The 11,355-nt window shown below is 44.2% G+C and overlaps 1 pseudogene; it reads left to right on the plus strand.

The window, feature by feature from the left end:
- Positions 1–332: 332 nt before the first annotated feature.
- Positions 333–2,036, plus strand: LOC117074044 (annotated as a pseudogene).
- Positions 2,037–11,355: the final 9,319 nt, after the last annotated feature.

The following is an 11,355-nucleotide window of genomic DNA, read 5'->3' on the forward strand; positions in this document are numbered from 1 at the left end:
AGCTGTGACAGTTGGAATTTTTGACTGCCTAGTGTATTTCCCCCTTTGTGACAACACTCCTAATTTCTTTTACAGAAAAGACCTTCTCCATTGTGTGCAGTCTTGACGAAACCATAAATCGAAGTCCTCTTGTCATCCCACCCCATCACACTATTCCCTTTCTCTGTTTCCCTTCTCCTTTCTTCTCGCTCTCTTTGTCTCTCTTTCACTAGGCTAAGAGATAGAATCACAACACAAGCCAGAATAATTTTTTCACAGTACTTTGTTTATTGAGATTTGTAACTTAAAGGATTGAAAGTGTGGGTGATTAACTCCATGCGGACTCACCCTTCACAGTGCAATCCCTGATGGAGGCTCCACTCCTGATTGTCCTGGGCTTGCTTCTGGCAGGCCTAGCAGCCCCTGCCCACGTCCACCTGAACCAGATCAGTAGCTTTCCCTGGGATAGCTGTGACAAAGGGAAGCATCCTGTCGTGATCAGAAGCCTGTCTCTGGAAGCTGACCAGTTTTTTTTCGTTCCTGGGAACGTGATGGTCAGTGCTGAGGGCAAGACCAGCGTCCCCCCCAAATATCCTCTGAAGGTGGAATTAACTGTAGAGAAGGAAGTGGCTGGCTTCTGGGTCAAGATCTCATGCATGGAACAGATTGGCAGCTGTGCCTATGAAAACTTCTGTGATGTGCTTGATACTTTCATTCCCCCTGGGGAGCCCTGCCCAGAGCCCCTGCACACCTATGGGCTTCTTTGCTACTGTCCCTTCAAAGAAGGCACCTACTCACCATGAGTGAGTTCACTGTGCCTGACCCGGAGCTGCCCAGCTGACTCAGCACCAGAAACTACCGCATTGAGAGCATCCTGAGCAGTGGAGGAAAGCGTCTGAGCTGCATCAAGATTGCTGTCTCTCCCATCCTGGCTAACAAGGTGAAACCGGTGGCCGGCGCCTGTAGTTCCAGCTACTCGGAAGGCTGAGGCAGGAGAATGGCCTGAACCCAGGAGGCAGAGCTTGCAGTGAGCCAAGACCGCGCCACTGCACTCCAGCCTGGGCAACAAAGCGAGACTCCCTCTCAAAAAAAAAAAAAGAATTGCTGTCTCTCTAAAGGGAATATAACATGGCATTAGCCACAGCAGAATGAAGGGATGTGAGGAAGGTTCCTTTTCCTTTGTCTCATGTTTGCCAAGGCCAAATTTTGACTCTCTGCCCCTCTTCAAGCCCCTTTCTGCAATGAGTCAGCTACCCTCACTGAAAACCATTTTGTGCCACTTACATTTTAGGCTGGGACAAGCAGCCCTGACCTAAGGGAGGATGAGTTAGACAGTTTTTTTTTTTTTTTTTTTGGAGACAGAGTCTCGCCCTGTCACCCAGGCTGGAGTGCAATGGCACAATCCCAGCTCACGGCAACTTCCACCTCCCAGATTTAAGTGCTTCTCCTGCCTCAGCCTCCTGAGTAGCTGGGACTACAGGTACACACCACCACGCCCAGCTAATTTTTGTATTTTTAGTAGAGACAGGGTTTCCCCATGTTGGTGAGGATGGTCACGATCTCTTGACATAGTGATCCGCCTGCCTCAGCCTCCCAAAGTGCTGAGACTACGGGCATGAGCCATCGTGCCCAGTAATTATTTTTCTTAAATACTGTGCAGCCCAACGGGGCCGAGCAGATATGTGAGTGGGGAAAGCCAGCTTGTGGGTGGCCATATTGCAGCCTGTGATCTAAGACAGTGCATGCCTTTTCCTCTTAAAACAACTCCTGTGGCACCACTTCTCTCTGCACAGGGCCAAATCCATTGTGTCTGATCTTAAGGAGAAGGCTCTTCCAGTTCTAGGAGAGGTATGGGCAGCCTCTCATATGTGAGCTGTGGGGATTAGGAGGCTGCCTGCCCCAGTCTTGGAGCTCTGTAGGGTGAATGAGGCAGATGAGAAAGAGTTGGCCCCACCAACAGCTGCTTTGTGGAGCAGGGGTCCAAGGAAGATAAGGTGGACTCAAGGTCAGGCTGCCTGGATTCGTCCACCACCCTGTTATGCCATGACAACTTCTGAACCACACATCGGACCTGAGTTGTGGGGCTCATTTGAAGCCTAAAATAGCAATAAATATTTTTAACTTGCAAAAAGAAAAAAAAAAAGAAAAGAAAAAGGCAGGTGTGGTGGCTCACACCTGTAATCCCAGCACTTTTGGAGGCTGAGGTGAGCAGATCACTTGAGCCCAGGAGTTCGAGGCCAACATGGTGAAACCCTCTCTCTACTAAAAATACAAAAAATTAGCCAGGCGTGTGCCTGAAGTCCCAGCTACTCGGGGAGGCACCAGAATCACTTGAACTCCAGAGGTGGAGGTTGCAGTGAGCCGAGATCATGCCACTGTACTCCATCCTGGACAACAGAGTGGGACTCTGTCTCAGGGAGAAAAAAAAGAGAGAGAGAGAGTTATTATTAATTCCTTAGGAATAACTAGATTGATACAAAAACTACTGTTTGTTCTTTTTTTTTTTTCAGACAGGGTCTCACTCTGTCACCCAGGCTGGAGTGCAGTGGTGTGATTACAGCTCAATGCAGCTTCAACCTTCCAGCCTCAAGCTCTCCTCCCACCTCAGCCTCCTGTGTAGCTGGCACAACAGGCACACACCACCAAGTCCAGCTAACTTTTGTATTTTTTGTAGAGACAGTGTTTTGCCATGTTGCCCAGGCTGGATTGTCTTTTATATTTAGTTATGTTTAATTATATGTGATAAATTCTATAGAGTTCTCATTAAAATGAACTGTAGTGAATTTTTAGGTAAAAAACAATTTGCATAATATATTTTTAAAATAAGCACTCCTAAAATAATACTGTGTATTTTCATCAGTTTATTTGTATAAATATGTATATAAACGGATAAAGACCACAAGGATATATGCAAACTAAAAATAGTAATTAATTATGTAGAAGAAAAAATTGGGGGAGTCAAGGGTGACTGTAGCTTAATCTGTCATATATATCACATGAACTTAAAAACGTAATTTTAAGAAGAAAAAAATTTTAAGTACGTGCAGAGGCACAAAGTCTGATTTTGAACTCCTTTAAAAATATACAAGTGCAGACATAAAAGCTCCACGGGGTGACGATAAAATTGTAAAGGCTTATGTGCTATTACCATGAGCGTAGGATGACCAATCATAGTGATTTTCCCAGGATGGCTGGTCATCTTACATAATGGTATCCCTTAGAGTAAAAAACAGTGTTTTTTTCTTAAGTTTGGCAGGATAATTGCTGGTATATGTAGTAAATGAAGTTTTGGGGAACTCAGGCTTTTTTCTAATGCCTAGGGATTGATAATACAACCAGCCTATATAACATTTATTAATTTAACAAACAGTAACTTATCATTTGTTGCGTGTCATCACTATAATAGTGATATAGGAGATAGAAAGAAATCATTTAGATAGATAGATAGATAGATAGATAATAGGATGAAGAGACTTCCCAGCAGAAAACTTTCTAACAAAAAGCAGCTCAGAAATTGCTCCCTTTCTAACCTCATGCAGTTCAAAGAAATCACTTCTCTTGTAACAAAGAGCAGCCTGGAAGATCAGGCTGTAAAACACAGATAAGCAACCTGGACACAGAGTGGGAAGCTTCCTGGTTGTCACCAAACTTCATAAATGTACAATGCGCCCCAGTAAAAACAGTGCACCTTAATAAGCACATTCCTTTCCCTTTCTTTAGCCTAAGATAGAGAAGCTGGAAGCATGCACTGGGTGGGGGATGCCTGCAGCTGCAAGAAGGTGCCTGGGAACGGGCATAGAAACTCTCCCTCTCCTTTTAGCACACGCAGATAAGCAGCAGCAGAGCAGCACAAACTAAGAGCCTGCCTGCACAATCAAAGAATGGGGTGGGACTATTAGAAACTCTGCTCTATGCAGATGGCACACGTGGTCCTAACCGGTTCTGCAGGCACCCCGCCCATCACTAGCCCATTTTTTAAAAACCCTGACATTCTTACTACAACTTGCAATCGGTTTGGACCCCTCTCTGTGACAGAGAGCTGTTCTTTTTTCTCACCTTTTAAACTCCTGCTCCAATCTCATTCTGTATGCGTCTGCATCCTTGATTTCCTTGGCCATGAGATCAAGAACCTTGGTATTTACCCCAGACAATGAGGCTGTTTCTGCAGTTCCTAAAGATCCTATAATAAGGGAGGCACAATCCCTTTATTTATTTTTGTTTGTTTGTTTGAAACGGAGTCTCGTTCTGTCACCCAGGCTGAGGTCCAGTAGTGGTGTTCCCAGACCAAACCAAGGGTCGGGTTGCTTATTCTCATGGCCCAATAACGAGATGCAGATGAACTGGGAGAGAAGAGAGTTTTTATTTCTGTAACTGATTACAGGGAGAAGGGCTGGAAATTATCACAGACCAACTCAAAATTACAAAGTTTTCCAAAGCTTATATACCTTCTAAGCTATATGTGTACTTGTAAGTGTGCATTCACCTAAAGACATAAGCAATTAACTTCTTTTAACCTATAACTAAGATCTGAGTCCTGAAGACCTTCCTCTGGAGCCTCAGTAAATTTACTTAGTCTAAATGGGTCCAGGTGCTGGGGTGATTACTGTTATCTTGTCTCCTGCTAAGTCATGGAGGTTTAGGGAGTTACTTTAGTCCCCAATAAAGCTTGTTTGTGGAGGCCTGGAGAGTTTCTTCAGGCCCACAATAAAACTTGTTTAATCCTGAACAGGTCCTGTTAAGAATTCCTTCATTATCCTGTCATGCTTTAAGGCCTAAGAAAAGCCTAGGCAAAACTCTTGGTGGGCTTTTGTCACATTCCAGACTTTGTACAAGGGCACTAGCTCTTTCAGCTTTCAATATTTAACTTAACCCCTCAATCAGTGCTGAAACAGCTGTTATGGAGGCCTACATCAGTGGGACCTGGCCTGCCACAGTGTGATTACAGCTCACTGCAGCCTCGATCTCCTGGGCTTAAGCAATCCTCATGCTCAGCTGAGACTACAGGCACACACTGTCATGTGCGTCCATGTGAAGAGACCACCAAACAGGCTTTGTGTGAACAACAAGGCTGTGTTTATTTCACCTGGGTGCAGGTGGGCTGAGTCCGAAAAGAGAGTCAGCAAAGGGTGGTGGGATTATCGTTAGTTCTTATAGGTTTTGGGATAGGCAGTGGAGTTAGGAGCAATGTTTTGCTGGCAGGGGGTGGATCTCACAAAGTACATTCTCAAGGGTGGGGAGAACTACAAAGAACCTTCTTAAAGATGGGGGAGATTACAAAGAACCTTCTCAAGGGTGGGGGAGAAACAAATCACAATGGTGGAATGTCATCAGTTAAGGCTGTTTTCAGTCCTTTTGTGGTTCTTTTTTTTTTTTTTTTTTTTTTTGAGACGGAGTCTCGCTCTGCCGCCCAGGCTGGAGTGCAGTGGCCGGATCTCAGCTCACTGCAAGCTCCGCCTCCTGGGTTTAGGCCATTCTCCTGCCTCAACCTCCCAAGCAGCTGGGACTACAGGCGCACGCCATGTCGCCCGGCTAGTTTTTTGTATTTTTTAGTAGAGACGGGGTTTCACCATGTTAGCCAGGATGGTCTCGATCTCCTGACCTCGTGATCCGCCCGTCTCGGCCTCCCAAAGTGCTGGGATTACAGGCTTGAGCCACCGCGCCCGGCCTGTGGTTCTTCAGTTGCTTCAGGCCATCTGGATGTGTATGTGCAGGTCACAGGGGATGTGATGGCTTAGTTTGGGCTCAGAGGCCTGACACACACACACACACACACACACACATATACCACCACCACCTTTTTTTTCTTTCTGGAGAGATGGGGTCTCACTATGATGCCCAGGCTGATCTCAAACTCCCAAGCTCAAGTGATTCTCCTGCTTCAGCCTCCCAAAGCACTGGGATTACAGTTGCGAGCAGCTTCACCAAGCCATGGCACAATCTTTATCCTCAAATACCTTAGCATACTAAGAAGAAAACACACAAGTAAGCAGGTAACCCGAAGACAGTATTAAGTGACAGGTAAGTAGAAGGAGCTGAGGGAGCACATGGGTGGACATCTAACAGCCTTAGGAGAGCAGAGAAGCTTTTCTGGAGGAAAGCACAAAGGCAAAAACAAAAATTGTGCGAAGGTCAACCCCACAGACTGCCAGATGTTTCCGCAACATCTCTATGACACCTGTATTAGTCCATTTTCACACTGCTGTAAAGAAATAGTGAGAGTAGGTAATTTATAAAGGAAAGAGGCTTAATTAACTCACAGATCCACATGGATGAGGCAGCCTCAGGACATTTACAAAAAATGGTGGAAGGCAAAGGGTAAGCAAGACAGCAGGAGAGAGAGTACGCACAGGAAATACTGCCACTTTTAAAGCCATCAAGATCTCGTGAGACTCACTCATTGTCCGGAGAATGGCATGGGGGACATGGCCGCCATAATCCAATCACTTCCCATCCTCGACACGTGGGGATTACAGGTCCCTCCCTTGACATGTGGAGATTACAATTTGAGATGAGATTTGGGTGGGAACACAGCCAAACCGCATCAACACCTCTCCCCGCCTGGAGCTTCCACAGTAGCAATTGGTGTTACAATGATCTGTGAGCTCCCCAAATATCTGCTTAGAGTTCTTAGAGGCAGGACCTGCTCCATCTTACTTTGTAACTACTGCAAGGCTGCCATGAGTGAATGAATAAAGAGCTTTTACTAACCAAAAACAAAATGTAAGTGATGGAAAGTATTAAATCATCATATGGGCCAGGCACAGTGGCTCACGCCTGTAATCCCAACACTTTGGGGGGCTGAGGCAGGAAGATTGCTTGAGCCCAGAAGTTCAAGACCAGCATGGGCAACATAGTGAGACCCCATTTCTAAAAAACAAAAAAATTAAAAATTAGCTAGGCATGGTGGTGCACACCTGTAGTCTCAGCTACTCAGGAGGCTGAGGCAGGAGGATTGCATAAGCCTGAAAGGGTGAGGCTGCAGTGAGCCATGATTGCACCAGCACACTCCAGCCTGTATGACACAGTGAAACTGTCTCAAAATATATCTTTAAAAAAGTTTTAAATCATCATATGTTATGTCTAAGGGCAGGAAACAATAAATAAATAAAATAAAAATAAATCATCATACGACTGGAAGCATCTTTCTTTCTTAGTAATATATAAGATAATGGTGGGACCAGGTGCAGTGGCTCATGCCTGTAATCCCAGCACTTTGGGAGGCCAAAGCAGGAGGATTGCTCGAGCCCAGGAGTTCAAGACCACCGTGGGCAACATAGCGAGACCCTCATCTCTATAAAAAAATTAAATTGAAAAAATTTAAAAAGATAATAGTGCATCTTAAATTGGTGGCATCTTAGATTCAATTAAATATGGTATTTTTAAAAGGATCACTGTGGTTGCAGTGTTGAATAAAGCCAGTGAGGGAGGTAAGGAGGAAGGGGGAAAATGAGAAAAGCAGAGAGATGATTCAGGATGCTATTGCAGTAGAGAAATGATGGTGACTGGGATCAAAGTTGTAGCACAGTAGAAGGGAGAGATTGTCTGATTCTGAATGTACTTTTGAAGGGCAGTTGATAATGGACAGCAAGAATTGGGGTGTGAAGGAAAGAGAAGACTCAAGGATTAGTTCAAGATTTTTGACCAGGACAACTGGAAGAAGGGAATTGCCATTTTCTAAACTTTCAAGTTCAGAGCCACAACTTGGCCACTAACAATCTGAGTAACTTTAGAAAAGTCATTACCCTTCTCTGAACCTCAACCTTCACATTTGTACATGAGAGATTTACACCAGATCAGAGGTTCTCAAACTGTGTTTGGTACAGGTGCCTTAAGATGCTTCTCAGGAGATAGCAGAAAATTCAGCCAAACTGGATTACAGGCTGTGTATAGCAGGAGTCCATGTAAAGTTGTGTTTAAAAATAGGAATTAAAAGTATTTGAAATAACTCTATGCCAGGTGCAGTGTCATGCACCTGTCCCAGCTACTCAGGAGGCTGAGGTAGGAGGATCACTTGAGCTCAGGAATTTGAAACCAGCCTAGACAACATAACAAGACTCTGTCTCTATAAAAAATAAAATAATTAATTAAAAACATATAGCTACCATAATCTGTTAATGAAAATGCACTATAAAAGATGTAAAGTGTAACTACAATAGCATAAAATGGGATAAGGGAGAAGTAAAAGTATACAGTTTTTGTATGTGCTTGACGTTAAGCCGTTATTAACATAAATTAGAATGTTATAACTATAAGATACTTTATGCAAGCCTCATAGTAACTACAAAGAAAAAATCTCTAGTAGATACACAAAAGATAAGAAAAAGAAATCAAAGCATACCACTACAAAAATTCAACAAATCACAAAGGAACCCAGCAAGATTAGAAGAAAGGAACTATAAAACAGTCAGTAAACAATTAACAAAATGGCAATCACAATTTCTTACCTGTCAACAATTACTTTAAATGTAAATGGATTGCTGGGTGCGATGGCTCACGCCTGTAATCCCAGCACTTTGGGATGCCAAGTCAGGTGGATCACCTGAGGTTGGGAGTTCGAGATCAGCCTGACCAACATGGAGAAACCCCGTCTCTACTAAAAATACAAAATTAGCCAGGCATGGAGACACATACCTGTAATCCCAGTTACTTGGGAGGCTGAGGCAGGAGAATTGCTTGAACCCAGGAGGCAAAGGTTGTGGTGAGCCAAGATCATGCCATTGCACTCCAGCCTGGACAATGAGAGTGAAACTCTGTCTCAAAAAAAAAAAAAAAAAAAGTAAATGGATTAAATTTTCCAATCAAAAGACAGAGAATGCCTAAATATGTTAAAAAAAAGAAAAAAAAAAAAGGTTTAACCATATGCTGCCTATACAATTCAATCATAAAGACACATTTAGACTAAAAGCGAAGAGATGGAAACAGATATTTCATGTAAATGGAAACCAAAAGAGAGGAGGAGTGGCAATATTTATAACAGACAAAATAGACCTTAAGTAAAAAACTGTAAAAACTAGATTAAAATTGTCATTATATAGTGATAAAGGGGTCAAGTTATCAAAAGGATATGATAATTTTATTTCAGACATTTAGGGAGAAGGATATAACAACTGTAAATATATACACACCCAACACTGGAGCTCCTAAATATATGAAGCAAATATTAACAGATCCAAAGAGAAAGATATATTGCAATACAATAATAGTAGGAGACTTTCATACCCTATTTTCGATAATGAATAGATCATCCAGACAAAAAATCAATAAGGAAACATTGGATTTGAACTGCACATTAGACCATGGGTGTCCAATCTTATGGCTTCCCTGAGCAACATTGGAAGAAGAAGAATTGTCTTGAGCTACATATAAAATACACTAACAATAGCTGATAAGCTAAAAGAAAAAAAGAATCTCATAATGTTTTAAGAAAGTTTATGAATTTGTGTTGGGTCACATTCAAAGCTATCCTGGGCTGCACGTAGCCCACAGGCCATGGGTTGGACAAGCTTGCTTTAGATCAAATGGACCTGAATGACGTACATATGACAACACATCCAACCCCAGAAAAATACACATTCCTCTCAAGTATACACACAGAACCTACTCCAGAATAGATACGTTAGGCCACAAAAGAAGTCTTTAAAAATGTAGTCCAGAGGCAGTGGCTCATGCCTGTAATTCCAGCACTCTAGGAGGCTGAGGCAGACAGATCACTTGAGGTTAGAAGTGATTTGTTTTTCTAAAGACCAGCCTAGAGGGCACAGAAGAACCAGCGAGTAGGCAAGCGTAGGAGCAAAACTGCAAATTTATTTTTGGTCACCTAGCTTCAGGGGAAGAAGGTGGGTAGGGAGAGGTCTGTCGGCCTCCGGCAAAGGAGGCCAACAGAGTCCTCCGGTGGGGCTCTCGGGCGGGGTTCCTGATACAGTCCCGACATCCCGACAGGAGCGGGGCTGGGAAGTCCGCGCGTGACGCTGGCTGAGAGTGGCTTTTCTAGGAGTGGGAGGGCAATAGGCGGGGCACGGGCGTGCTGGGGGCGTTCCACAGGTGCGACCAGGTAAATCTTAGTCTCTTCGGATTGACGTCACCTGGCGCATGCCCGGTTGGTCTGCACCTTCCAGGGCGCCGGCTGCATTTTCCTGCGCGTGGGAAAAGTTGGTGAAGAAGAACCCGGAAGTGCGCCATCCTGCCTCCGTTCGTCCAAACAAGAAGTTTGAGACCAGTCTGGCCAACATGGTGAAACCCTGTCTCTACTAAAAATAAAAATAAAAATAAAAAATTTTTTAAAAGTCCAGGTGTGGTGGCAGGTGCCTGTAATCCCAGCTACTCAGGAGGCTGAGGAACAAGAATTGCTTGAACCTGGGAGGTGGAGATTGCAGTGAGCCAAGATCATGCCACTGCACTCCAGCCTGGATGACAGAGGGAGACTCTGTCTCGGAAAAAAAAAAAAAAAAAAAAAAAATCAGGAAAAAAACCTAAGAGGGTGCAGTGAGAAAGAAAATGGCAGATAGGAGACAGGACTAATGTGCAGCTCCCACTTGGATGAACAGAACAGCTTGTAGAGACTCATATCATGAAATTTTGCTCCAAGAACCACTGCAGGAACCTATCAGGAAAACTGAAAGAATTCACAGACCCTCTGAAAGAAGCAGTTTGTTGTTGCAAACTCTATGAGACAGTAGAAAAACTGTGAGTTCCCAACATGTGAGAGGGGGTAAAGCCTGCCTCCAAACACACATCCCCACTGGGGAACCTGAAAATCCAGATCACAGGAGAAGAATTTAACTTTACCTAGAGCTAAAACAGATTTAGGGAGCTGAGCAAAATATAAAAAGTAGAAAAAGCATCGGGAAAAGCCTTGTAGGCACTCCCAGTCCCCAGTTTGAACTCAAGGAAACCACCCCTAACTTTATCTCATAGAGGTCCTTGGGGAAGGCAGCCAGAGGAATTAGGGAAGGGTCAAAGGGTGAAAGAAGCTTCTAGCTGAACTTTGTAATAATTTTGACCAAGCACGAATTTTTCTGAGCAGAATTCAGGGTATGAAGAGGAAGTGCAGATAGGAGCTCAGAAGCTACAGCCAAAGGTTTAGGCAGACAGGGAGGGGCAAGACCTGAAAGTCCTGCTAGCCTTCTCAGCAGGGAAGCTTACAGCCTGGGGCAAGAGCTCAGCCCTGCATGCCAGCTGCCTGAATATAAACTGGGTGCTGTTGGCAGGGCACAGCAGGAATGAGACTGGCCTTGCTGGCTGCATGGAAGCTGGAGGAGGCCAATCACTGCTGGCTTTCTCCCATCTCCCTGGCAACCAGGATGACACAGCAGAGGCAGCCATAATCCTCCTGGGAACATAATTCCATTGGCCTGAGAACCACACCCCCCATACCGG

This window comes from Trachypithecus francoisi, unplaced genomic scaffold (genome assembly GCF_009764315.1).
Source record: "Trachypithecus francoisi isolate TF-2019V2 unplaced genomic scaffold, Tfra_2.0 Lachesis_group5, whole genome shotgun sequence".
Taxonomy (NCBI): Eukaryota; Metazoa; Chordata; class Mammalia; order Primates; family Cercopithecidae; genus Trachypithecus; species Trachypithecus francoisi.